Genomic DNA, 25,680 nt, shown 5'->3' on the forward strand with positions numbered 1-25,680 from the left:
CATCAGACTAAAGATGTAGGCCCCAGTGAGATTTGAACTCACGACCCCTGGTTTACAAGACCAGTGCTCTAACCCCTGAGCTATGAAGCCACCATGCACAGCTTTTCCCAATGGTTTTTTTTCAGGTGTATCTTTTTGCCCTATAAACTGAAAAAAATCAAAGACCTTCAAAACTATTTAAGAGAAACAGGGCTCTTATGGGACATAGAACTTTACATTGTTTGGCCAACCTGACCTAAATGTGAGGAAGAGCTCAGAGAATTCGATGTAAGTCAGTCATCATTTCGCATGTCAACACAAAACGTGTGCCATCATAGACTAACATAGGGGCCAAAGGTTTCAGAATCAGATACATAGATGTTCATCTTAAAAGTACATTTTTTGGTGTAAACAAGAAGTCCACTGGTGCAGCACTACAGCATTATAGTTGCTGGTTTAGAATTCAGATAGCTGAAAAGAAAACACTTTGAAAGATCCTCGTTGATCCTACATACTGTTTCAGATCTTAAGCAGTGTTGCGCTTACATTAACCTAAGGTAATAAAGAGGCCTCAGTGAGATTTGAACTCACGACTTCTGGTTTACGAGACCAGCGCTCTAACCCCTGAGCTATGAAGCCAAACAACAGACAAGTTGAACGTGTGTTTTCTGACCAAGGCTTTTTTATCTAAAAACTTCAGACAAGGAAAAATCTTCAGCTACATTTAAGAAAGGCAAACTTTTCAGAATCAGATTCAAAAAAGTTCAACCTAAAAGTCTATTTATTTTTACGGATAAAGAAAGAGCACACTTTTTTCTCCACTGTTATAGCACATGGCATAGTAATTGCTGGTCCAGTACAAGGCACCTGATTTGCAAACCAGCGTTCAAAATCCTACTATGTGAAGACTGATGCTGTCCACTCTGACATACAAACTGACCGTGAGAAGTGGTATTTGACTCCATGACTCCAATTAAAACCGCCCAGATGGCCTGTTGAAAACGGGGCCAAAATTTCAGAATGGGATTCAAAAATATTCATCTCAAAAGTCTATTGTTTGTGTGGAAAAAGAAAGAGTAGAACATTTCCTTGTCCACTGTACAGCATAGCAGTTGCTGGTTTATTACAAGTCAAATGGTTTACAAGAGCAGTGCTCAACACCATAGTCTGCGAAGAATGACGCTGTGCACTCAGACATTTAAAAAAATCTGGACTGTGAGAAGTGGTATTTGATTCCATGACTCCAGAGAAGACTGCCCAGCTGTACTGTTAAACCTTAGTCAAAGGTTTCAGAATCAGATTCTAAAATGTTTATCTTAAAAGTCTATTTTTTGATGAAAAAGAAAGTAGCACATTTTGTAGCATATGGCTGAATAGTTGCTGGTTCAGTACAAGGCACCTTTTTTGCAAAACCAGCGCTCAAAATATTAGTCTGTGAAGACTGATGCTGTCCACTCAAACATACAAGCATTTAAGAAAAGCTGGACTGTGAGAAGTAGTCCAGCATCATATTTGCTTAATATTCAAATAGTTGAAAACAAGACATTTGGAGGACCCTTGATGATCCTGAAGTCATAATGGGTCATCGATAAGACCATACTCACATCAGACTAAAGATGTAGGCCCCAGTGAGATTTGAAACTCACGACCCCTGGTTTACAAGACCAGTGCTCTAACCCCTGAGCTATGAAGCCACCATGCACAGCTTTTCCCAATGGATTTTTTCATTCTGTCCAAGTGTATCTTTTTGCCCTATAAACTGAAAAAAATCAAGACCTTCAAAACCATTTAAGAGAAACAGGGCTCTCATGGGACATAGAACTTTACATTGTTTGGCCAACCTGACCTAAATGTGAGGAAGAGCTCAGAGAATTCGATGTAAGTCAGTCATCATTTCGCATTTCAACACAAAACGTGTGCCATCATAGTCTAACATAGGGGCCAAAGGTTTCAGAATCAGATGCAAAGATGTTCATCTTAAAAGTCTATTTTTTGATGAAAAAGATAGTAGCACATTTTGTAGCACATGGCATAGTAATGCTGGTCCAGTACAAGGCACCTGATTTGCAAAAACCAGCGTTCAAATCCTACTATGTGAAGACTGATGCTGTCCACTCTGACATACAAACTGACCGTGAGAAGTGGTATTTGACTCCATGACTCCAATTAAAACCGCCCAGATGGCCTGTTGAAAACGGGGCCAAAAATTTCAGAATGGGATTCAAAAATATTCATCTCAAAAGTCTATTTTTTGTGTGGAAAAAGAAAGAGTAGAACATTTCCTTGTCCACTGTACAGCATAGCAGTTGCTGGTTTATTACAAGTCAAATGGTTTACAAGAGCAGTGCTCAACACCATAGTCTGCGAAGAATGACGCTGTGCACTCAGACATTTAAAAAAATCTGGACTGTGAGAAGTGGTATTTGATTCCATGACTCCAGAGAAGACTGCCCAGCTGTACTGTTAAACCTTAGTCAAAGGTTTCAGAATCAGATTCTAAAATGTTTATCTTAAAAGTCTATTTTTGATGAAAAAGAAAGTAGCACATTTTGTAGCATATGGCTGAATAGTTGCTGGTTCAGTACAAGGCACCTTTTTTGCAAAACCAGCGCTCAAAATATTAGTCTGTGAAGACTGATGCTGTCCACTCAAACATACAAGCATTTAAGAAAAGCTGGACTGTGAGAAGTAGTCCAGCATCATATTTGCTTAATATTCAAATAGTTGAAAACAAGACATTTTGGAGGACCCTTGATGATCCTGAAGTCATAATGATGATCCTGAAGTCATAATGGGTCATCGATAAGACCATACTCACATCAGACTAAAGATGTAGGCCCCAGTGAGATTTGAACTCACGACCCTGGTTTACAAGACCAGTGCTCTAACCCTGAGCTATGAAGCCACCATGCACAGCTTTTCCCAATGGATTTTTTCCATTCTGTCCAAGTGTATCTTTTTGCCCTATAAACTGAAAAAAATCAAGACCTTCAAAACCATTTAAGAGAAACAGGGCTCTCATGGGACATAGAACTTTACATTGTTTGGCCAACCTGACCTAAATGTGAGGAAGAGCTCAGAGAATTCGATGTAAGTCAGTCATCATTTCGCATTTCAACACAAAACGTGTGCCATCATAGTCTAACATAGGGGCCAAAGGTTTCAGAATCAGATGCAAAGATGTTCATCTTAAAAGTCTATTTTTTGATGAAAAAGATAGTAGCACATTTTGTAGCACATGGCATAGTAATTGCTGGTCCAGTACAAGGCACCTGATTTGCAAAACCAGCGTTCAAAATCCTACTATGTGAAGACTGATGCTGTCCACTCTGACATACAAACTGACCGTGAGAAGTGGTATTTGACTCCATGACTCCAATTAAAACCGCCCAGATGGCCTGTTGAAAACGGGGCCAAAAATTTCAGAATGGGATTCAAAAATATTCATCTCAAAAGTCTATTTTTTTGTGTGGAAAAAGAAAGAGTAGAACATATCCTTGTCCACTGTACAGCATAGCAGTTGCTGGTTTATTACAAGTCAAATGGTTTACAAGAGCAGTGCTCAACACCATAGTCTGCGAAGAATGACGCTGTGCACTCAGACATTTAAAAAAATCTGGACTGTGAGAAGTGGTATTTGATTCCATGACTCCAGAGAAGACTGCCCAGCTGTACTGTTAAACCTTAGTCAAAGGTTTCAGAATCAGATTCTAAAATGTTTATCTTAAAAGTCTATTTTTTGATGAAAAAGAAAGTAGCACATTTTGTAGCATATGGCTGAATAGTTGCTGGTTCAGTACAAGGCACCTTTTTGCAAAACCAGCGCTCAAAATATTAGTCTGTGAAGACTGATGCTGTCCACTCAAACATACAAGCATTTAAGAAAAGCTGGACTGTGAGAAGTAGTCCAGCATCATATTTGCTTAATATTCAAATAGTTGAAAACAAGACATTTTGGAGGACCCTTGATGATCCTGAAGTCATAATGGGTCATCGATAAGACCATACTCACATCAGACTAAAGATGTAGGCCCCAGTGAGATTTGAACTCACGACCCCTGGTTTACAAGACCAGTGCTCTAACCCCTGAGCTATGAAGCCACCATGCACAGCTTTTCCCAATGTTTTTTTTTTCAGGTGTATCTTTTTGCCCTATAAACTGAAAAAAATCAAAGACCTTCAAAACTATTTAAGAGAAACAGGGCTCTTATGGGACATAGAACTTTACATTGTTTGGCCAACCTGACCTAAATGTGAGGAAGAGCTCAGAGAATTCGATGTAAGTCAGTCATCATTTCGCATGTCAACACAAAACGTGTGCCATCATAGACTAACATAGGGGCCAAAGGTTTCAGAATCAGATACATAGATGTTCATCTTAAAAGTACATTTTTTGGTGTAAACAAGAAGTCCACAGGTGCAGCACTACAGCATTATAGTTGCTGGTTTAGAATTCAGATAGCTGAAAAGAAAACACTTTGAAAGATCCTCGTTGATCCTACATACTGTTTCAGATCTTAAGCAGTGTTGCGCTTACATTAACCTAAGGTAATAAAGAGGCCTCAGTGAGATTTGAACTCACGACTTCTGGTTTACGAGACCAGCGCTCTAACCCCTGAGCTATGAAGCCAAACAACAGACAAGTTGAACGTGTGTTTTCTGACCAAGGCTTTTTTTATCTAAAAACTTCAGACAAGGAAAAATCTTCAGCTACATTTAAGAAAGGCAAACTTTTCAGAATCAGATTCAAAAAAGTTCAACCTAAAAGTCTATTTATTTTTTACGGATAAAGAAAGAGCACACTTTTTTCTCCACTGTTATAGCACATGGCATAGTAATTGCTGGTCCAGTACAAGGCACCTGATTTGCAAAACCAGCGTTCAAAATCCTACTATGTGAAGACTGATGCTGTCCACTCTGACATACAAACTGACCGTGAGAAGTGGTATTTGACTCCATGACTCCAATTAAAACCGCCCAGATGGCCTGTTGAAAACGGGGCCAAAAATTTCAGAATGGGATTCAAAAATATTCATCTCAAAAGTCTATTTTTTGTGTGGAAAAAGAAAGAGTAGAACATTTCCTTGTCCACTGTACAGCATAGCAGTTGCTGGTTTATTACAAGTCAAATGGTTTACAAGAGCAGTGCTCAACACCATAGTCTGCGAAGAATGACGCTGTGCACTCAGACATTTAAAAAAATCTGGACTGTGAGAAGTGGTATTTGATTCCATGACTCCAGAGAAGACTGCCCAGCTGTACTGTTAAACCTTAGTCAAAGGTTTCAGAATCAGATTCTAAAATGTTTATCTTAAAAGTCTATTTTTTGATGAAAAAGAAAGTAGCACATTTTGTAGCATATGGCTGAATAGTTGCTGGTTCAGTACAAGGCACCTTTTTTGCAAAACCAGCGCTCAAAATATTAGTCTGTGAAGACTGATGCTGTCCACTCAAACATACAAGCATTTAAGAAAAGCTGGACTGTGAGAAGTAGTCCAGCATCATATTTGCTTAATATTCAAATAGTTGAAAACAAGACATTTTGGAGGACCCTTGATGATCCTGAAGTCATAATGGGTCATCGATAAGACCATACTCACATCAGACTAAGATGTAGGCCCCAGTGAGATTTGAACTCACGACCCCTGGTTTACAAGACCAGTGCTCTAACCCCTGAGCTATGAAGCCACCATGCACAGCTTTTCCCAATGGATTTTTTCCATTCTGTCCAAGTGTATCTTTTTGCCCTATAAACTGAAAAAAATCAAGACCTTCAAAACCATTTAAGAGAAACAGGGCTCTCATGGGACATAGAACTTTACATTGTTTGGCCAACCTGACCTAAATGTGAGGAAGAGCTCAGAGAATTCAATGTAAGTCAGTCATCATTTCGCATTTCAACACAAAACGTGTGCCATCATAGTCTAACATAGGGGCCAAAGGTTTCAGAATCAGATGCAAAGATGTTCATCTTAAAAGTCTATTTTTTGATAGAATTCAGATAGCTGAAAAGAAAACACTTTGAAAGATCCTCGTTGATCCTACATACTGTTTCAGATCTTAAGCAGTGTTGCGCTTACATTAACCTAAGGTAATAAAGAGGCCTCAGTGAGATTTGAACTCACGACTTCTGGTTTACGAGACCAGCGCTCTAACCCCTGAGCTATGAATCCAAACAGCAGACAAGTTGAACGTGTGTTTTCTGACCAAGGCTTTTTTTATCTAAAAACTTCAGACAAGGAAAAATCTTCAGCTACATTTAAGAAAGGCAAACTTTTCAGAATCAGATTCAAAAAAGTTCAACCTAAAAGTCTATTTATTTTTTACGGATAAAGAAAGAGCACACTTTTTTCTCCACTGTTATAGCATATGGCATAGTAATTGCTGGTCCAGTACAAGGCACCTGATTTGCAAAACCAGCGTTCAAAATCCTACTATGTGAAGACTGATGCTGTCCACTCTGACATACAAACTGACGTGAGAAGTGGTATTTGACTCCATGACTCCAATTAAAACCGCCCAGATGGCCTGTTGAAAACGGGGCCAAAAATTTCAGAATGGGATTCAAAAATATTCATCTCAAAAGTCTATTTTTTGTGTGGAAAAAGAAAGAGTAGAACATTTCCTTGTCCACTGTACAGCATAGCAGTTGCTGGTTTATTACAAGTCAAATGGTTTACAAGAGCAGTGCTCAACACCATAGTCTGCGAAGAATGACGCTGTGCACTCAGACATTTAAAAAAATCTGGACTGTGAGAAGTGGTATTTGATTCCATGACTCCAGAGAAGACTGCCCAGCTGTACTGTTAAACCTTAGTCAAAGGTTTCAGAATCAGATTCTAAAATGTTTATCTTAAAAGTCTATTTTTTGATGAAAAAGAAAGTAGCACATTTTGTAGCATATGGCTGAATAGTTGCTGGTTCAGTACAAGGCACCTTTTTGCAAAACCAGCGCTCAAAATATTAGTCTGTGAAGACTGATGCTGTCCACTCAAACATACAAGCATTTAAGAAAAGCTGGACTGTGAGAAGTAGTCCAGCATCATATTTGCTTAATATTCAAATAGTTGAAAACAAGACATTTTGGAGGACCCTTGATGATCCTGAAGTCATAATGGGTCATCGATAAGACCATACTCACATCAGACTAAAGATGTAGGCCCCAGTGAGATTTGAACTCACGACCCCTGGTTTACAAGACCAGTGCTCTAACCCCTGAGCTATGAAGCCACCATGCACAGCTTTTCCCAATGGTTTTTTCTTCTGTCAGTGTATCTTTTTGCCCTATAAACTGAAAAAAATCAAAGACCTTCAAAACCATTTAAGAGAAACAGGGCTCTTATGGGACATAGAACTTTACATTGTTTGGCCAACCTGACCTAAATGTGAGGAAGAGCTCAGAGAATTCGATGTAAGTCAGTCATCATTTCGCATGTCAACACAAAACGTGTGCCATCATAGACTAACATAGGGGCCAAAGGTTTCAGAATCAGATACATAGATGTTCATCTTAAAAGTACATTTTTTGGTGTAAACAAGAAGTCCACTGGTGCAGCACTACAGCATTATAGTTGCTGGTTTAGAATTCAGATAGCTGAAAAGAAAACACTTTGAAAGATCCTCGTTGATCCTACATACTGTTTCAGATCTTAAGCAGTGTTGCGCTTACATTAACCTAAGGTAATAAAGAGGCCTCAGTGAGATTTGAACTCACGACTTCTGGTTTACGAGACCAGCGCTCTAACCCCTGAGCTATGAAGCCAAACAACAGACAAGTTGAACGTGTGTTTTCTGACCAAGGCTTTTTTTATCTAAAAACTTCAGACAAGGAAAAATCTTCAGCTACATTTAAGAAAGGCAAACTTTTCAGAATCAGATTCAAAAAAGTTCAACCTAAAAGTCTATTTATTTTTTACGGATAAAGAAAGAGCACACTTTTTTCTCCACTGTTATAGCACATGGCATAGTAATTGCTGGTCCAGTACAAGGCACCTGATTTGCAAAACCAGCGTTCAAAATCCTACTATGTGAAGACTGATGCTGTCCACTCTGACATACAAACTGACCGTGAGAAGTGGTATTTGACTCCATGACTCCAATTAAAACCGCCCAGATGGCCTGTTGAAAACGGGGCCAAAAATTTCAGAATGGGATTCAAAAATATTCATCTCAAAAGTCTATTGTTTGTGTGGAAAAAGAAAGAGTAGAACATTTCCTTGTCCACTGTACAGCATAGCAGTTGCTGGTTTATTACAAGTCAAATGGTTTACAAGAGCAGTGCTCAACACCATAGTCTGCGAAGAATGACGCTGTGCACTCAGACATTTAAAAAAATCTGGACTGTGAGAAGTGGTATTTGATTCCATGACTCCAGAGAAGACTGCCCAGCTGTACTGTTAAACCTTAGTCAAAGGTTTCAGAATCAGATTCTAAAATGTTTATCTTAAAAGTCTATTTTTTGATGAAAAAGAAAGTAGCACATTTTGTAGCATATGGCTGAATAGTTGCTGGTTCAGTACAAGGCACCTTTTTTGCAAAACCAGCGCTCAAAATATTAGTCTGTGAAGACTGATGCTGTCCACTCAAACATACAAGCATTTAAGAAAAGCTGGACTGTGAGAAGTAGTCCAGCATCATATTTGCTTAATATTCAAATAGTTGAAAACAAGACATTTTGGAGGACCCTTGATGATCCTGAAGTCATAATGGGTCATCGATAAGACCATACTCACATCAGACTAAAGATGTAGGCCCCAGTGAGATTTGAACTCACGACCCCTGGTTTACAAGACCAGTGCTCTAACCCCTGAGCTATGAAGCCACCATGCACAGCTTTTCCCAATGGTTTTTTTTCAGGTGTATCTTTTTGCCCTATAAACTGAAAAAAATCAAAGACCTTCAAAACCATTTAAGAGAAACAGGGCTCTTATGGGACATAGAACTTTACATTGTTTGGCCAACCTGACCTAAATGTGAGGAAGAGCTCAGAGAATTCGATGTAAGTCAGTCATCATTTCGCATGTCAACACAAAACGTGTGCCATCATAGACTAACATAGGGGCCAAAGGTTTCAGAATCAGATACATAGATGTTCATCTTAAAAGTACATTTTTTGGTGTAAACAAGAAGTCCACTGGTGCAGCACTACAGCATTATAGTTGCTGGTTTAGAATTCAGATAGCTGAAAAGAAAACACTTTGAAAGATCCTCGTTGATCCTACATACTGTTTCAGATCTTAAGCAGTGTTGCGCTTACATTAACCTAAGGTAATAAAGAGGCCTCAGTGAGATTTGAACTCACGACTTCTGGTTTACGAGACCAGCGTTCTAACCCCTGAGCTATGAATCCAAACAACAGACAAGTTGAACGTGTGTTTTCTGACCAAGGCTTTTTTTATCTAAAAACTTCAGACAAGGAAAAATCTTCAGCTACATTTAAGAAAGGCAAACTTTTCAGAATCAGATTCAAAAAAGTTCAACCTAAAAGTCTATTTATTTTTTACGGATAAAGAAAGAGCACACTTTTTTCTCCACTGTTATAGCATATGGCATAGTAATTGCTGGTCCAGTACAAGGCACCTGATTTGCAAAACCAGCGTTCAAAATCCTACTATGTGAAGACTGATGCTGTCCACTCTGACATACAAACTGACCGTGAGAAGTGGTATTTGACTCCATGACTCCAATTAAAACCGCCCAGATGGCCTGTTGAAAACGGGGCCAAAAATTTCAGAATGGGATTCAAAAATATTCATCTCAAAAGTCTATTGTTTGTGTGGAAAAAGAAAGAGTAGAACATTTCCTTGTCCACTGTACAGCATAGCAGTTGCTGGTTTATTACAAGTCAAATGGTTTACAAGAGCAGTGCTCAACACCATAGTCTGCGAAGAATGACGCTGTGCACTCAGACATTTAAAAAAATCTGGACTGTGAGAAGTGGTATTTGATTCCATGACTCCAGAGAAGACTGCCCAGCTGTACTGTTAAACCTTAGTCAAAGGTTTCAGAATCAGATTCTAAAATGTTTATCTTAAAAGTCTATTTTTTGATGAAAAAGAAAGTAGCACATTTTGTAGCATATGGCTGAATAGTTGCTGGTTCAGTACAAGGCACCTTTTTTGCAAAACCAGCGCTCAAAATATTAGTCTGTGAAGACTGATGCTGTCCACTCAAACATACAAGCATTTAAGAAAAGCTGGACTGTGAGAAGTAGTCCAGCATCATATTTGCTTAATATTCAAATAGTTGAAAACAAGACATTTTGGAGGACCCTTGATGATCCTGAAGTCATAATGGGTCATCGATAAGACCATACTCACATCAGACTAAAGATGTAGGCCCCAGTGAGATTTGAACTCACGACCCCTGGTTTACAAGACCAGTGCTCTAACCCCTGAGCTATGAAGCCACCATGCACAGCTTTTCCCAATGGTTTTTTCATTCTGTCCAAGTGTATCTTTTTGCCCTATAAACTGAAAAAAATCAAAGACCTTCAAAACTATTTAAGAGAAACAGGGCTCTTATGGGACATAGAACTTTACATTGTTTGGCCAACCTGACCTAAATGTGAGGAAGAGCTCAGAGAATTCGATGTAAGTCAGTCATCATTTCGCATGTCAACACAAAACGTGTGCCATCATAGACTAACATAGGGGCCAAAGGTTTCAGAATAAAGAGGCCCCAGTGAGATTTGAACTCACGACTTCTGGTTTACGAGACCAGCGCTCTAACCCCTGAGCTATGAAGCCAAACAACAGACAAGTTGAACGTGTGTTTTCTGACCAAGGCTTTTTTTATCTAAAAACTTCAGACAAGGAAAAATCTTCAGCTACATTTAAGAAAGGCAAACTTTTCAGAATCAGATTCAAAAAAGTTCAACCTAAAAGTCTATTTATTTTTTACGGATAATTATATTACCATATTTATTATATTATATTCTCCACTGTTATAGCACATGGCATAGTAATTGCTGGTCCAGTACAAGGCACCTGATTTGCAAAACCAGCGTTCAAAATCCTACTATGTGAAGACTGATGCTGTCCACTCTGACATACAAACTGACCGTGAGAAGTGGTATTTGACTCCATGACTCCAATTAAAACCGCCCAGATGGCCTGTTGAAAACGGGGCCAAAAATTTCAGAATGGGATTCAAAAATATTCATCTCAAAAGTCTATTGTTTGTGTGGAAAAAGAAAGAGTAGAACATTTCCTTGTCCACTGTACAGCATAGCAGTTGCTGGTTTATTACAAGTCAAATGGTTTACAAGAGCAGTGCTCAACACCATAGTCTGCGAAGAATGACGCTGTGCACTCAGACATTTAAAAAAATCTGGACTGTGAGAAGTGGTATTTGATTCCATGACTCCAGAGAAGACTGCCCAGCTGTACTGTTAAACCTTAGTCAAAGGTTTCAGAATCAGATTCTAAAATGTTTATCTTAAAAGTCTATTTTTTGATGAAAAAGAAAGTAGCACATTTTGTAGCATATGGCTGAATAGTTGCTGGTTCAGTACAAGGCACCTTTTTTGCAAAACCAGCGCTCAAAATATTAGTCTGTGAAGACTGATGCTGTCCACTCAAACATACAAGCATTTAAGAAAAGCTGGACTGTGAGAAGTAGTCCAGCATCATATTTGCTTAATATTCAAATAGTTGAAAACAAGACATTTTGGAGGACCCTTGATGATCCTGAAGTCATAATGGGTCATCGATAAGACCATACTCACATCAGACTAAAGATGTAGGCCCCAGTGAGATTTGAACTCACGACCCCTGGTTTACAAGACCAGTGCTCTAACCCCTGAGCTATGAAGCCACCATGCACAGCTTTTCCCAATGGATTTTTTCCATTCTGTCCAGGTGTATCTTTTTGCCCTATAAACTGAAAAAAATCAAAGACCTTCAAAACCATTTAAGAGAAACAGGGCTCTTATGGGACATAGAACTTTACATTGTTTGGCCAACCTGACCTAAATGTGAGGAAGAGCTCAGAGAATTCGATGTAAGTCAGTCATCATTTCGCATTTCAACACAAAACGTGTGCCATCATAGTCTAACATAGGGGCCAAAGGTTTCAGAATCAGATGCAAAGATGTTCATCTTAAAAGTCTATTTTTTGATGAAAAAGATAGTAGCACATTTTGTAGCACATGGCATAGTAATTGCTGGTCCAGTACAAGGCACCTGATTTGCAAAACCAGCGTTCAAAATCCTACTATGTGAAGACTGATGCTGTCCACTCTGACATACAAACTGACCGTGAGAAGTGGTATTTGACTCCATGACTCCAATTAAAACCGCCCAGATGGCCTGTTGAAAACGGGGCCAAAAATTTCAGAATGGGATTCAAAAATATTCATCTCAAAAGTCTATTGTTTGTGTGGAAAAAGAAAGAGTAGAACATATCCTTGTCCACTGTACAGCATAGCAGTTGCTGGTTTATTACAAGTCAAATGGTTTACAAGAGCAGTGCTCAACACCATAGTCTGCGAAGAATGACGCTGTGCACTCAGACATTTAAAAAAATCTGGACTGTGAGAAGTGGTATTTGATTCCATGACTCCAGAGAAGACTGCCCAGCTGTACTGTTAAACCTTAGTCAAAGGTTTCAGAATCAGATTCTAAAATGTTTATCTTAAAAGTCTATTTTTTGATGAAAAAGAAAGTAGCACATTTTGTAGCATATGGCTGAATAGTTGCTGGTTCAGTACAAGGCACCTTTTTTGCAAAACCAGCGCTCAAAATATTAGTCTGTGAAGACTGATGCTGTCCACTCAAACATACAAGCATTTAAGAAAAGCTGGACTGTGAGAAGTAGTCCAGCATCATATTTGCTTAATATTCAAATAGTTGAAAACAAGACATTTTGGAGGACCCTTGATGATCCTGAAGTCATAATGGGTCATCGATAAGACCATACTCACATCAGACTAAAGATGTAGGCCCCAGTGAGATTTGAACTCACGACCCCTGGTTTACAAGACCAGTGCTCTAACCCCTGAGCTATGAAGCCACCATGCACAGCTTTTCCCAATGGATTTTTTCCATTCTGTCCAAGTGTATCTTTTTGCCCTATAAACTGAAAAAAATCAAGACCTTCAAAACCATTTAAGAGAAACAGGGCTCTCATGGGACATAGAACTTTACATTGTTTGGCCAACCTGACCTAAATGTGAGGAAGAGCTCAGAGAATTCAATGTAAGTCAGTCATCATTTCGCATTTCAACACAAAACGTGTGCCATCATAGTCTAACATAGGGGCCAAAGGTTTCAGAATCAGATGCAAAGATGTTCATCTTAAAAGTCTATTTTTTGATGAAAAAGATAGTAAAGTCTATTTTTGATGAAAAAGATAGTAGCACATTTTGTAGCACATGGCATAGTAATTGCTGGTCCAGTACAAGGCACCTGATTTGCAAAACCAGCGTTCAAAATCCTACTATGTGAAGACTGATGCTGTCCACTCTGACATACAAACTGACCGTGAGAAGTGGTATTTGACTCCATGACTCCAATTAAAACCGCCCAGATGGCCTGTTGAAAACGGGGCCAAAAATTTCAGAATGGGATTCAAAAATATTCATCTCAAAAGTCTATTTTTTGTGTGGAAAAAGAAAGAGTAGAACATTTCCTTGTCCACTGTACAGCATAGCAGTTGCTGGTTTATTACAAGTCAAATGGTTTACAAGAGCAGTGCTCAACACCATAGTCTGCGAAGAATGACGCTGTGCACTCAGACATTTAAAAAAATCTGGACTGTGAGAAGTGGTATTTGATTCCATGACTCCAGAGAAGACTGCCCAGCTGTACTGTTAAACCTTAGTCAAAGGTTTCAGAATCAGATTCTAAAATGTTTATCTTAAAAGTCTATTTTTTGATGAAAAAGAAAGTAGCACATTTTGTAGCATATGGCTGAATAGTTGCTGGTTCAGTACAAGGCACCTTTTTGCAAAACCAGCGCTCAAAATATTAGTCTGTGAAGACTGATGCTGTCCACTCAAGCATACAAGCATTTAAGAAAAGCTGGACTGTGAGAAGTAGTCCAGCATCATATTTGCTTAATATTCAAATAGTTGAAAACAAGACATTTTGGAGGACCCTTGATGATCCTGAAGTCATAATGGGTCATCGATAAGACCATACTCACATCAGACTAAAGATGTAGGCCCCAGTGAGATTTGAACTCACGACCCCTGGTTTACAAGACCAGTGCTCTAACCCCTGAGCTATGAAGCCACCATGCACAGCTTTTCCCAATGGTTTTTTTTCAGGTGTATCTTTTTGCCCTATAAACTGAAAAAAATCAAAGACCTTCAAAACTATTTAAGAGAAACAGGGCTCTTATGGGACATAGAACTTTACATTGTTTGGCCAACCTGACCTAAATGTGAGGAAGAGCTCAGAGAATTCGATGTAAGTCAGTCATCATTTCGCATGTCAACACAAAACGTGTGCCATCATAGACTAACATAGGGGCCAAAGGTTTCAGAATCAGATACATAGATGTTCATCTTAAAAGTACATTTTTTGGTGTAAACAAGAAGTCCACTGGTGCAGCACTACAGCATTATAGTTGCTGGTTTAGAATTCAGATAGCTGAAAAGAAAACACTTTGAAAGATCCTCGTTGATCCTACATACTGTTTCAGATCTTAAGCAGTGTTACGCTTACATTAACCTAAGGTAATAAAGAGGCCTCAGTGAGATTTGAACTCACGACTTCTGGTTTACGAGACCAGCGCTCTAACCCCTGAGCTATGAAGCCAAACAACAGACAAGTTGAACGTGTGTTTTCTGACCAAGGCTTTTTTTATCTAAAAACTTCAGACAAGGAAAAATCTTCAGCTACATTTAAGAAAGGCAAACTTTTCAGAATCAGATTCAAAAAAGTTCAACCTAAAAGTCTATTTATTTTTTACAGATAAAGAGAGAGCACACTTTTTTCTCCACTGTTATAGCACATGGCATAGTAATTGCTGGTCCAGTACAAGGCACCTGATTTGCAAAACCAGCGTTCAAAATCCTACTATGTGAAGACTGATGCTGTCCACTCTGACATACAAACTAACCGTGAGAAGTGGTATTTGACTCCATGACTCCAATTAAAACCGCCCAGATGGCCTGTTGAAAACGGGGCCAAAAATTTCAGAATGGGATTCAAAAATATTCATCTCAAAAGTCTATTGTTTGTGTGGAAAAAGAAAGAGTAGAACATTTCCTTGTCCACTGTACAGCATAGCAGTTGCTGGTTTATTACAAGTCAAATGGTTTACAAGAGCAGTGCTCAACACCATAGTCTGCGAAGAATGACGCTGTGCACTCAGACATTTAAAAAAATCTGGACTGTGAGAAGTGGTATTTGATTCCATGACTCCAGAGAAGACTGCCCAGCTGTACTGTTAAACCTTAGTCAAAGGTTTCAGAATCAGATTCTAAAATGTTTATCTTAAAAGTCTATTTTTTGATGAAAAAGAAAGTAGCACATTTTGTAGCATATGGCTGAATAGTTGCTGGTTCAGTACAAGGCACCTTTTTTGCAAAACCAGCGCTCAAAATATTAGTCTGTGAAGACTGATGCTGTCCACTCAAACATACAAGCATTTAAGAAAAGCTGGACTGTGAGAAGTAGTCCAGCATCATATTTGCTTAATATTCAAATAGTTGAAAACAAGACATTTTGGAGGACCCTTGATGATCCTGAAGTCATAATGGGTCATCGATAAGACCATACTCACATCAGACTAAAGATGTAGGCCCCAGTGAGATTTGAACTCACGACCCCTGGTTTACAAGACCAGTGCTCTAACCCCTGAGCTATGAAGCCACCATGCACAGCTTTTCCCAATGGTTTTTTTTTCAGGTGTATCTTTTTGCCCTATAAACTGAAAAAAATCAAAGACCTTCAAAACCATTTAAGAGAAACAGGGCTCTTATGGGACATAGAACTTTACATTGTTTGGCCAACCTGACCTAAATGTGAGGAAGAGCTCAGAGAATTCGATGTAAGTCAGTCATCATTTCGCATGTCAACACAAAACGTGTGCCATCATAGACTAACATAGGGGCCAAAGGTTTCAGAATCAGATACATAGATGTTCATCTTAAAAGTACATTTTTTGGTGTAAACAAGAAGTCCACTGGTGCAGCACTACAGCATTATAGTTGCTGGTTTAGAATTCAGATAGCTGAAAAGAAAACACTTTGAAAGATCCTCGTTGATCCTACATACTGTTTCAGATCTTAAGCAGTGTTGCGCTTACATTAACCTAAGGTAATAAAGAGGCCTCAGTGAGATTTGAACTCACGACTTCTGGTTTACGAGACCAGCGATCTAACCCCTGAGCTATGAAGCCAAACAACAGACAAGTTGAAGGTGTGTTTTCTGACCAAGGCTTTTTTTATCTAAAAACTTCAGACAAGGAAAAATCTTCAGCTACATTTAAGAAAGGCAAACTTTTCAGAATCAGATTCAAAAAAGTTCAACCTAAAAGTCTATTTATTTTTTACGGATAAAGAAAGAGCACACTTTTTTCTCCACTGTTATAGCACATGGCATAGTAATTGCTGGTCCAGTACAAGGCACCTGATTTGCAAAACCAGCGTTCAAAATCCTACTATGTGAAGACTGATGCTGTCCACTCTGACATACAAACTGACCGTGAGAAGTGGTATTTGACTCCATGACTCCAATTAAAACCGCCCAGATGGCCTGTTGAAAACGGGGCCAAAAATTTCAGAATGGGATTCAAAAATATTCATCTCAAAAGTCTATTTTTTGTGTGGAAAAAGAAAGAGTAGAACATTTCCTTGTCCACTGTACAGCATAGCAGTTGCTGGTTTATTACAAGTCAAATGGTTTACAAGAGCAGTGCTCAACACCATAGTCTGCGAAGAATGACGCTGTGCACTCAGACATTTAAAAAAATCTGGACTGTGAGAAGTGGTATTTGATTCCATGACTCCAGAGAAGACTGCCCAGCTGTACTGTTAAACCTTAGTCAAAGGTTTCAGAATCAGATTCTAAAATGTTTATCTTAAAAGTCTATTTTTTGATGAAAAAGAAAGTAGCACATTTTGTAGCATATGGCTGAATAGTTGCTGGTTCAGTACAAGGCACCTTTTTTGCAAAACCAGCGCTCAAAATATTAGTCTGTGAAGACTGATGCTGTCCACTCAAACATACAAGCATTTAAGAAAAGCTGGACTGTGAGAAGTAGTCCAGCATCATATTTGCTTAATATTCAAATAGTTGAAAACAAGACATTTTGGAGGACCCTTGATGATCCTGAAGTCATAATGGGTCATCGATAAGACCATACTCACATCAGACTAAAGATGTAGGCCCCAGTGAGATTTGAACCCACGACCCCTGGTTTACAAGACCAGTGCTCTAACCCCTGAGCTATGAAGCCACCATGCACAGCTTTTCCCAATGGATTTTTTCCATTCTGTCCAAGTGTATCTTTTTGCCCTATAAACTGAAAAAAATCAAGACCTTCAAAACCATTTAAGAGAAACAGGGCTCTCATGGGACATAGAACTTTACATTGTTTGGCCAACCTGACCTAAATGTGAGGAAGAGCTCAGAGAATTCGATGTAAGTCAGTCATCATTTCGCATTTCAACACAAAACGTGTGCCATCATAGTCTAACATAGGGGCCAAAGGTTTCAGAATCAGATGCAAAGATGTTCATCTTAAAAGTCTATTTTTTGATGAAAAAGATAGTAGCACATTTTGTAGCACATGGCATAGTAATTGCATGTCCAGTACAAGGCACCTGATTTGCAAAACCAGCGTTCAAAATCCTACTATGTGAAGACTGATGCTGTCCACTCTGACATACAAACTGACCGTGAGAAGTGGTATTTGACTCCATGACTCCAATTAAAACCGCCCAGATGGCCTGTTGAAAACGGGGCCAAAAATTTCAGAATGGGATTCAAAAATATTCATCTCAAAAGTCTATTTTTTGTGTGGAAAAAGAAAGAGTAGAACATATCCTTGTCCACTGTACAGCATAGCAGTTGCTGGTTTATTACAAGTCAAATGGTTTACAAGAGCAGTGCTCAACACCATAGTCTGCGAAGAATGACGCTGTGCACTCAGACATTTAAAAAAATCTGGACTGTGAGAAGTGGTATTTGATTCCATGACTCCAGAGAAGACTGCCCAGCTGTACTGTTAAACCTTAGTCAAAGGTTTCAGAATCAGATTCTAAAATGTTTATCTTAAAAGTCTATTTTTTGATGAAAAAGAAAGTAGCACATTTTGTAGCATATGGCTGAATAGTTGCTGGTTCAGTACAAGGCACCTTTTTTGCAAAACCAGCGCTCAAAATATTAGTCTGTGAAGACTGATGCTGTCCACTCAAACATACAAGCATTTAAGAAAAGCTGGACTGTGAGAAGTAGTCCAGCATCATATTTGCTTAATATTCAAATAGTTGAAAAAAAGACATTTTGGAGGACCCTTGATGATCCTGAAGTCATAATGGGTCATCGATAAGACCATACTCACATCAGACTAAAGATGTAGGCCCCAGTGAGATTTGAACTCACGACCCCTGGTTTACAAGACCAGTGCTCTAACCCCTGAGCTATGAAGCCACCATGCACAGCTTTTCCCAATGGATTTTTTCCATTCTGTCCAAGTGTATCTTTTTGCCCTATAAACTGAAAAAAATCAAAGACCTTCAAAACCATTTAAGAGAAACAGGGCTCTTATGGGACATAGAACTTTACATTGTTTGGCCAACCTGACCTAAATGTGAGGAAGAGCTCAGAGAATTCGATGTAAGTCAGTCATCATTTCGCATGTCAACACAAAACGTGTGCCATCATAGACTAACATAGGGGCCAAAGGTTTCAGAATCAGATACATAGATGTTCATCTTAAAAGTACATTTTTTGGTGTAAACAAGAAGTCCACTGGTGCAGCACTACAGCATTATAGTTGCTGGTTTAGAATTCAGATAGCTGAAAAGAAAACACTTTGAAAGATCCTCGTTGATCCTACATACTGTTTCAGATCTTAAGCAGTGTTGCGCTTACATTAACCTAAGGTAATAAAGAGGCCTCAGTGAGATTTGAACTCACGACTTCTGGTTTACGAGACCAGCGCTCTAACCCCTGAGCTATGAAGCCAAAATGAAGGTGTGTTTTCTGAGCAAGGCTTTTTTTATCTAAAAACTTCAGACAAGGAAAAATCTTCAGCTACATTTAAGAAAGGCAAACTTTTCAGAATCAGATTCAAAAAAGTTCAACCTAAAAGTCTATTTATTTTTTACGGATAAAGAAAGAGCACACTTTTTTCTCCACTGTTATAGCACATGGCATAGTAATTGCTGGTCCAGTACAAGGCACCTGATTTGCAAAACCAGCGTTCAAAATCCTACTATGTGAAGACTGATGCTGTCCACTCTGACATACAAACTGACCGTGAGAAGTGGTATTTGACTCCATGACTCCAATTAAAACCGCCCAGATGGCCTGTTGAAAACGGGGCCAAAAATTTCAGAATGGGATTCAAAAATATTCATCTCAAAAGTCTATTGTTTGTGTGGAAAAAGAAAGAGTAGAACATTTCCTTGTCCACTGTACAGCATAGCAGTTGCTGGTTTATTACAAGTCAAATGGTTTACAAGAGCAGTGCTCAACACCATAGTCTGCGAAGAATGACGCTGTGCACTCAGACATTTAAAAAAATCTGGACTGTGAGAAGTGGTATTTGATTCCATGACTCCAGAGAAGACTGCCCAGCTGTACTGTTAAACCTTAGTCAAAGGTTTCAGAATCAGATTCTAAAATGTTTATCTTAAAAGTCTATTTTTTGATGAAAAAGAAAGTAGCACATTTTGTAGCATATGGCTGAATAGTTGCTGGTTCAGTACAAGGCACCTTTTTTGCAAAACCAGCGCTCAAAATATTAGTCTGTGAAGACTGATGCTGTCCACTCAAACATACAAGCATTTAAGAAAAGCTGGACTGTGAGAAGTAGTCCAGCATCATATTTGCTTAATATTCAAATAGTTGAAAACAAGACATTTTGGAGGACCCTTGATGATCCTGAAGTCATAATGGGTCATCGATAAGACCATACTCACATCAGACTAAAGATGTAGGCCCCAGTGAGATTTGAACTCACGACCCCTGGTTTACAAGACCAGTGCTCTAACCCCTGAGCTATGAAGCCACCATGCACAGCTTTTCCCAATGGATTTTTTCCATTCTGTCCAAGTGTATCTTTTTGCCCTATAAACTGAAAAAAATCAAGACCTTCAAAACCATTTAAGAGAAACAGGGCTCTCATGGGACATAGAACTTTACATTGTTTGGCCAACCTGACCTAAATGTGAGGAAGAGCTCAGAGAATTCGATGTAAGTCAGTCATCATTTCGCGTTTCAACACAAAACGTGTGCCATCATAGTCTAACATAGGGGCCAAAGGTTTCAGAATCAGATGCAAAGATGTTCATCTTAAAAGTCTATTTTTTGATGAAAAAGATAGTAGCACATTTTGTAGCACATGGCATAGTAATTGCTGGTCCAGTACAAGGCACCTGATTTGCAAAACCAGCGTTCAAAATCCTACTATGTGAAGACTGATGCTGTCCACTCTGACATACAAACTGACCGTGAGAAGTGGTATTTGACTCCATGACTCCAATTAAAACCGCCCAGATGGCCTGTTGAAAACGGGGCCAAAAATTTCAGAATGGGATTCAAAAATATTCATCTCAAAAGTCAATTTTTTGTGTGGAAAAAGAAAGAGTAGAACATATCCTTGTCCACTGTACAGCATAGCAGTTGCTGGTTTATTACAAGTCAAATGGTTTACAAGAGCAGTGCTCAACACCATAGTCTGCGAAGAATGACGCTGTGCACTCAGACATTTAAAAAAATCTGGACTGTGAGAAGTGGTATTTGATTCCATGACTCCAGAGAAGACTGCCCAGCTGTACTGTTAAACCTTAGTCAAAGGTTTCAGAATCAGATTCTAAAATGTTTATCTTAAAAGTCTATTTTTTGATGAAAAAGAAAGTAGCACATTTTGTAGCATATGGCTGAATAGTTGCTGGTTCAGTACAAGGCACCTTTTTTGCAAAACCAGCGCTCAAAATATTAGTCTGTGAAGACTGATGCTGTCCACTCAAACATACAAGCATTTAAGAAAAGCTGGACTGTGAGAAGTAGTCCAGCATCATATTTGCTTAATATTCAAATAGTTGAAAACAAGACATTTTGGAGGACCCTTGATGATCCTGAAGTCATAATGGGTCATCGATAAGACCATACTCACATCAGACTAAAGATGTAGGCCCCAGTGAGATTTGAACTCACGACCCCTGGTTTACAAGACCAGTGCTCTAACCCCTGAGCTATGAAGCCACCATGCACAGCTTTTCCCAATGGATTTTTTCCATTCTGTCCAAGTGTATCTTTTTGCCCTATAAACTGAAAAAAATCAAGACCTTCAAAACCATTTAAGAGAAACAGGGCTCTCATGGGACATAGAACTTTACATTGTTTGGCCAACCTGACCTAAATGTGAGGAAGAGCTCAGAGAATTCGATGTAAGTCAGTCATCATTTCGCATTTCAACACAAAACGTGTGCCATCATAGTCTAACATAGGGGCCAAAGGTTTCAGAATCAGATGCAAAGATGTTCATCTTAAAAGTCTATTTTTTGATGAAAAAGATAGTAGCACATTTTGTAGCACATGGCATAGTAATTGCTGGTCCAGTACAAGGCACCTGATTTGCAAAACCAGCGTTCAAAATCCTACTATGTGAAGACTGATGCTGTCCACTCTGACATACAAACTGACCGTGAGAAGTGGTATTTGACTCCATGACTCCAATTAAAACCGCCCAGATGGCCTGTTGAAAACGGGGCCAAAAATTTCAGAATGGGATTCAAAAATATTCATCTCAAAAGTCTATTTTTTGTGTGGAAAAAGAAAGAGTAGAACATATCCTTGTCCACTGTACAGCATAGCAGTTGCTGGTTTATTACAAGTCAAATGGTTTACAAGAGCAGTGCTCAACACCATAGTCTGCGAAGAATGACGCTGTGCACTCAGACATTTAAAAAAATCTGGACTGTGAGAAGTGGTATTTGATTCCATGACTCCAGAGAAGACTGCCCAGCTGTACTGTTAAACCTTAGTCAAAGGTTTCAGAATCAGATTCTAAAATGTTTATCTTAAAAGTCTATTTTTTGATGAAAAAGAAAGTAGCACATTTTGTAGCATATGGCTGAATAGTTGCTGGTTCAGTACAAGGCACCTTTTTTGCAAAACCAGCGCTCAAAATATTAGTCTGTGAAGACTGATGCTGTCCACTCAAACATACAAGCATTTAAGAAAAGCTGGACTGTGAGAAGTAGTCCAGCATCATATTTGCTTAATATTCAAATAGTTGAAAACAAGACATTTTGGAGGACCCTTGATGATCCTGAAGTCATAATGGGTCATCGATAAGACCATACTCACATCAGACTAAAGATGTAGGCCCCAGTGAGATTTGAACTCACGACCCCTGGTTTACAAGACCAGTGCTCTAACCCCTGAGCTATGAAGCCACCATGCACAGCTTTTCCCAATGGATTTTTTCCATTCTGTCCAAGTGTATCTTTTTGCCCTATAAACTGAAAAAAATCAAGACCTTCAAAACCATTTAAGAGAAACAGGGCTCTCATGGGACATAGAACTTTACATTGTTTGGCCAACCTGACCTAAATGTGAGGAAGAGCTCAGAGAATTCGATGTAAGTCAGTCATCATTTCGCATTTCAACACAAAACGTGTGCCATCATAGTCTAACATAGGGGCCAAAGGTTTCAGAATCAGATGCAAAGATGTTCATCTTAAAAGTCTATTTTTTGATGAAAAAGATAGTAGCACATTTTGTAGCACATGGCATAGTAATTGCTGGTCCAGTACAAGGCACCTGATTTGCAAAACCAGCGTTCAAAATCCTACTATGTGAAGACTGATGCTGTCCACTCTGACATACAAACTGACCGTGAGAAGTGGTATTTGACTCCATGACTCCAATTAAAACCGCCCAGATGGCCTGTTGAAAACGGGGCCAAAAATTTCAGAATGGGATTCAAAAATATTCATCTCAAAAGTCTATTTTTTGTGTGGAAAAAGAAAGAGTAGAACATATCCTTGTCCACTGTACAGCATAGCAGTTGCTGGTTTATTACAAGTCAAATGGTTTACAAGAGCAGTGCTCAACACCATAGTCTGCGAAGAATGACGCTGTGCACTCAGACATTTAAAAAAATCTGGACTGTGAGAAGTGGTATTTGATTCCATGACTCCAGAGAAGACTGCCCAGCTGTACTGTTAAACCTTAGTCAAAGGTTTCAGAATCAGATTCTAAAATGTTTATCTTAAAAGTCTATTTTTTGATGAAAAAGAAAGTAGCACATTTTGTAGCATATGGCTGAATAGTTGCTGGTTCAGTACAAGGCACCTTTTTTGCAAAACCAGCGCTCAAAATATTAGTCTGTGAAGACTGATGCTGTCCACTCAAACATACAAGCATTTAAGAAAAGCTGGACTGTGAGAAGTAGTCCAGCATCATATTTGCTTAATATTCAAATAGTTGAAAACAAGACATTTTGGAGGACCCTTGATGATCCTGAAGTCATAATGGGTCATCGATAAGACCATACTCACATCAGACTAAAGATGTAGGCCCCAGTGAGATTTGAACTCACGACCCCTGGTTTACAAGACCAGTGCTCTAACCCCTGAGCTATGAAGCCACCATGCACAGCTTTTCCCAATGGATTTTTTCCATTCTGTCCAAGTGTATCTTTTTGCCCTATAAACTGAAAAAAATCAAGACCTTCAAAACCATTTAAGAGAAACAGGGCTCTCATGGGACATAGAACTTTACATTGTTTGGCCAACCTGACCTAAATGTGAGGAAGAGCTCAGAGAATTCGATGTAAGTCAGTCATCATTTCGCATTTCAACACAAAACGTGTGCCATCATAGTCTAACATAGGGGCCAAAGGTTTCAGAATCAGATGCAAAGATGTTCATCTTAAAAGTCTATTTTTTGATGAAAAAGATAGTAGCACATTTTGTAGCACATGGCATAGTAATTGCTGGTCCAGTACAAGGCACCTGATTTGCAAAACCAGCGTTCAAAATCCTACTATGTGAAGACTGATGCTGTCCACTCTGACATACAAACTGACCGTGAGAAGTGGTATTTGACTCCATGACTCCAATTAAAACCGCCCAGATGGCCTGTTGAAAACGGGGCCAAAAATTTCAGAATGGGATTCAAAAATATTCATCTCAAAAGTCTATTTTTTGTGTGGAAAAAGAAAGAGTAGAACATATCCTTGTCCACTGTACAGCATAGCAGTTGCTGGTTTATTACAAGTCAAATGGTTTACAAGAGCAGTGCTCAACACCATAGTCTGCGAAGAATGACGCTGTGCACTCAGACATTTAAAAAAATCTGGACTGTGAGAAGTGGTATTTGATTCCATGACTCCAGAGAAGACTGCCCAGCTGTACTGTTAAACCTTAGTCAAAGGTTTCAGAATCAGATTCTAAAATGTTTATCTTAAAAGTCTATTTTTTGATGAAAAAGAAAGTAGCACATTTTGTAGCATATGGCTGAATAGTTGCTGGTTCAGTACAAGGCACCTTTTTTGCAAAACCAGCGCTCAAAATATTAGTCTGTGAAGACTGATGCTGTCCACTCAAACATACAAGCATTTAAGAAAAGCTGGACTGTGAGAAGTAGTCCAGCATCATATTTGCTTAATATTCAAATAGTTGAAAACAAGACATTTTGGAGGACCCTTGATGATCCTGAAGTCATAATGGGTCATCGATAAGACCATACTCACATCAGACTAAAGATGTAGGCCCCAGTGAGATTTGAACTCACGACCCCTGGTTTACAAGACCAGTGCTCTAACCCCTGAGCTATGAAGCCACCATGCACAGCTTTTCCCAATGGATTTTTTCCATTCTGTCCAAGTGTATCTTTTTGCCCTATAAACTGAAAAAAATCAAGACCTTCAAAACCATTTAAGAGAAACAGGGCTCTCATGGGACATAGAACTTTACATTGTTTGGCCAACCTGACCTAAATGTGAGGAAGAGCTCAGAGAATTCGATGTAAGTCAGTCATCATTTCGCATTTCAACACAAAACGTGTGCCATCATAGTCTAACATAGGGGCCAAAGGTTTCAGAATCAGATGCAAAGATGTTCATCTTAAAAGTCTATTTTTTGATGAAAAAGATAGTAGCACATTTTGTAGCACATGGCATAGTAATTGCTGGTCCAGTACAAGGCACCTGATTTGCAAAACCAGCGTTCAAAATCCTACTATGTGAAGACTGATGCTGTCCACTCTGACATACAAACTGACCGTGAGAAGTGGTATTTGACTCCATGACTCCAATTAAAACCGCCCAGATGGCCTGTTGAAAACGGGGCCAAAAATTTCAGAATGGGATTCAAAAATATTCATCTCAAAAGTCTATTTTTTGTGTGGAAAAAGAAAGAGTAGAACATATCCTTGTCCACTGTACAGCATAGCAGTTGCTGGTTTATTACAAGTCAAATGGTTTACAAGAGCAGTGCTCAACACCATAGTCTGCGAAGAATGACGCTGTGCACTCAGACATTTAAAAAAATCTGGACTGTGAGAA

General features: G+C 39.0%; 26 non-coding genes across 26 annotated transcripts; all 26 read right to left on the reverse strand.

The window, feature by feature from the left end:
- Positions 1-17: 17 nt before the first annotated feature.
- On the reverse strand, positions 18-90 carry TRNAT-UGU. Its single transcript has one exon. It is a non-coding gene; the product is annotated as a tRNA-Thr (tRNA).
- A 455-nt stretch (positions 91-545) lies between these two features.
- On the reverse strand, positions 546-618 carry TRNAT-CGU. The gene has a single exon. It is a non-coding gene; the product is annotated as a tRNA-Thr (tRNA).
- A 3,389-nt stretch (positions 619-4,007) lies between these two features.
- TRNAT-UGU lies at positions 4,008-4,080 on the reverse strand. The gene has a single exon. It is a non-coding gene; the product is annotated as a tRNA-Thr (tRNA).
- Positions 4,081-4,536: 456 nt separating this feature from the next.
- On the reverse strand, positions 4,537-4,609 carry TRNAT-CGU. Its single transcript has one exon. It is a non-coding gene; the product is annotated as a tRNA-Thr (tRNA).
- Positions 4,610-5,594: 985 nt separating this feature from the next.
- TRNAT-UGU lies at positions 5,595-5,667 on the reverse strand. The gene has a single exon. It is a non-coding gene; the product is annotated as a tRNA-Thr (tRNA).
- Positions 5,668-6,079: 412 nt separating this feature from the next.
- On the reverse strand, positions 6,080-6,152 carry TRNAT-CGU. Its single transcript has one exon. It is a non-coding gene; the product is annotated as a tRNA-Thr (tRNA).
- Positions 6,153-7,136: 984 nt separating this feature from the next.
- TRNAT-UGU lies at positions 7,137-7,209 on the reverse strand. Its single transcript has one exon. It is a non-coding gene; the product is annotated as a tRNA-Thr (tRNA).
- Positions 7,210-7,668: 459 nt separating this feature from the next.
- On the reverse strand, positions 7,669-7,741 carry TRNAT-CGU. Its single transcript has one exon. It is a non-coding gene; the product is annotated as a tRNA-Thr (tRNA).
- Positions 7,742-8,727: 986 nt separating this feature from the next.
- On the reverse strand, positions 8,728-8,800 carry TRNAT-UGU. Its single transcript has one exon. It is a non-coding gene; the product is annotated as a tRNA-Thr (tRNA).
- Positions 8,801-9,255: 455 nt separating this feature from the next.
- On the reverse strand, positions 9,256-9,328 carry TRNAT-CGU. The gene has a single exon. It is a non-coding gene; the product is annotated as a tRNA-Thr (tRNA).
- Positions 9,329-10,314: 986 nt separating this feature from the next.
- On the reverse strand, positions 10,315-10,387 carry TRNAT-UGU. The gene has a single exon. It is a non-coding gene; the product is annotated as a tRNA-Thr (tRNA).
- Positions 10,388-10,654: 267 nt separating this feature from the next.
- TRNAT-CGU lies at positions 10,655-10,727 on the reverse strand. The gene has a single exon. It is a non-coding gene; the product is annotated as a tRNA-Thr (tRNA).
- Positions 10,728-11,723: 996 nt separating this feature from the next.
- TRNAT-UGU lies at positions 11,724-11,796 on the reverse strand. The gene has a single exon. It is a non-coding gene; the product is annotated as a tRNA-Thr (tRNA).
- A 1,124-nt stretch (positions 11,797-12,920) lies between these two features.
- On the reverse strand, positions 12,921-12,993 carry TRNAT-UGU. The gene has a single exon. It is a non-coding gene; the product is annotated as a tRNA-Thr (tRNA).
- A 1,150-nt stretch (positions 12,994-14,143) lies between these two features.
- Positions 14,144-14,216, reverse strand: TRNAT-UGU. The gene has a single exon. It is a non-coding gene; the product is annotated as a tRNA-Thr (tRNA).
- A 455-nt stretch (positions 14,217-14,671) lies between these two features.
- TRNAT-CGU lies at positions 14,672-14,744 on the reverse strand. Its single transcript has one exon. It is a non-coding gene; the product is annotated as a tRNA-Thr (tRNA).
- A 986-nt stretch (positions 14,745-15,730) lies between these two features.
- On the reverse strand, positions 15,731-15,803 carry TRNAT-UGU. The gene has a single exon. It is a non-coding gene; the product is annotated as a tRNA-Thr (tRNA).
- A 456-nt stretch (positions 15,804-16,259) lies between these two features.
- TRNAT-CGU lies at positions 16,260-16,332 on the reverse strand. The gene has a single exon. It is a non-coding gene; the product is annotated as a tRNA-Thr (tRNA).
- A 986-nt stretch (positions 16,333-17,318) lies between these two features.
- Positions 17,319-17,391, reverse strand: TRNAT-UGU. Its single transcript has one exon. It is a non-coding gene; the product is annotated as a tRNA-Thr (tRNA).
- Positions 17,392-18,514: 1,123 nt separating this feature from the next.
- On the reverse strand, positions 18,515-18,587 carry TRNAT-UGU. Its single transcript has one exon. It is a non-coding gene; the product is annotated as a tRNA-Thr (tRNA).
- Positions 18,588-19,051: 464 nt separating this feature from the next.
- On the reverse strand, positions 19,052-19,124 carry TRNAT-CGU. The gene has a single exon. It is a non-coding gene; the product is annotated as a tRNA-Thr (tRNA).
- Positions 19,125-20,099: 975 nt separating this feature from the next.
- Positions 20,100-20,172, reverse strand: TRNAT-UGU. Its single transcript has one exon. It is a non-coding gene; the product is annotated as a tRNA-Thr (tRNA).
- Positions 20,173-21,295: 1,123 nt separating this feature from the next.
- Positions 21,296-21,368, reverse strand: TRNAT-UGU. The gene has a single exon. It is a non-coding gene; the product is annotated as a tRNA-Thr (tRNA).
- A 1,123-nt stretch (positions 21,369-22,491) lies between these two features.
- On the reverse strand, positions 22,492-22,564 carry TRNAT-UGU. Its single transcript has one exon. It is a non-coding gene; the product is annotated as a tRNA-Thr (tRNA).
- Positions 22,565-23,687: 1,123 nt separating this feature from the next.
- On the reverse strand, positions 23,688-23,760 carry TRNAT-UGU. The gene has a single exon. It is a non-coding gene; the product is annotated as a tRNA-Thr (tRNA).
- Positions 23,761-24,883: 1,123 nt separating this feature from the next.
- TRNAT-UGU lies at positions 24,884-24,956 on the reverse strand. Its single transcript has one exon. It is a non-coding gene; the product is annotated as a tRNA-Thr (tRNA).
- Positions 24,957-25,680: the final 724 nt, after the last annotated feature.

Source organism: Bufo bufo, unplaced genomic scaffold (genome assembly GCF_905171765.1).
Source record: "Bufo bufo unplaced genomic scaffold, aBufBuf1.1, whole genome shotgun sequence".
Lineage (NCBI taxonomy): Eukaryota > Metazoa > Chordata > Amphibia > Anura > Bufonidae > Bufo > Bufo bufo.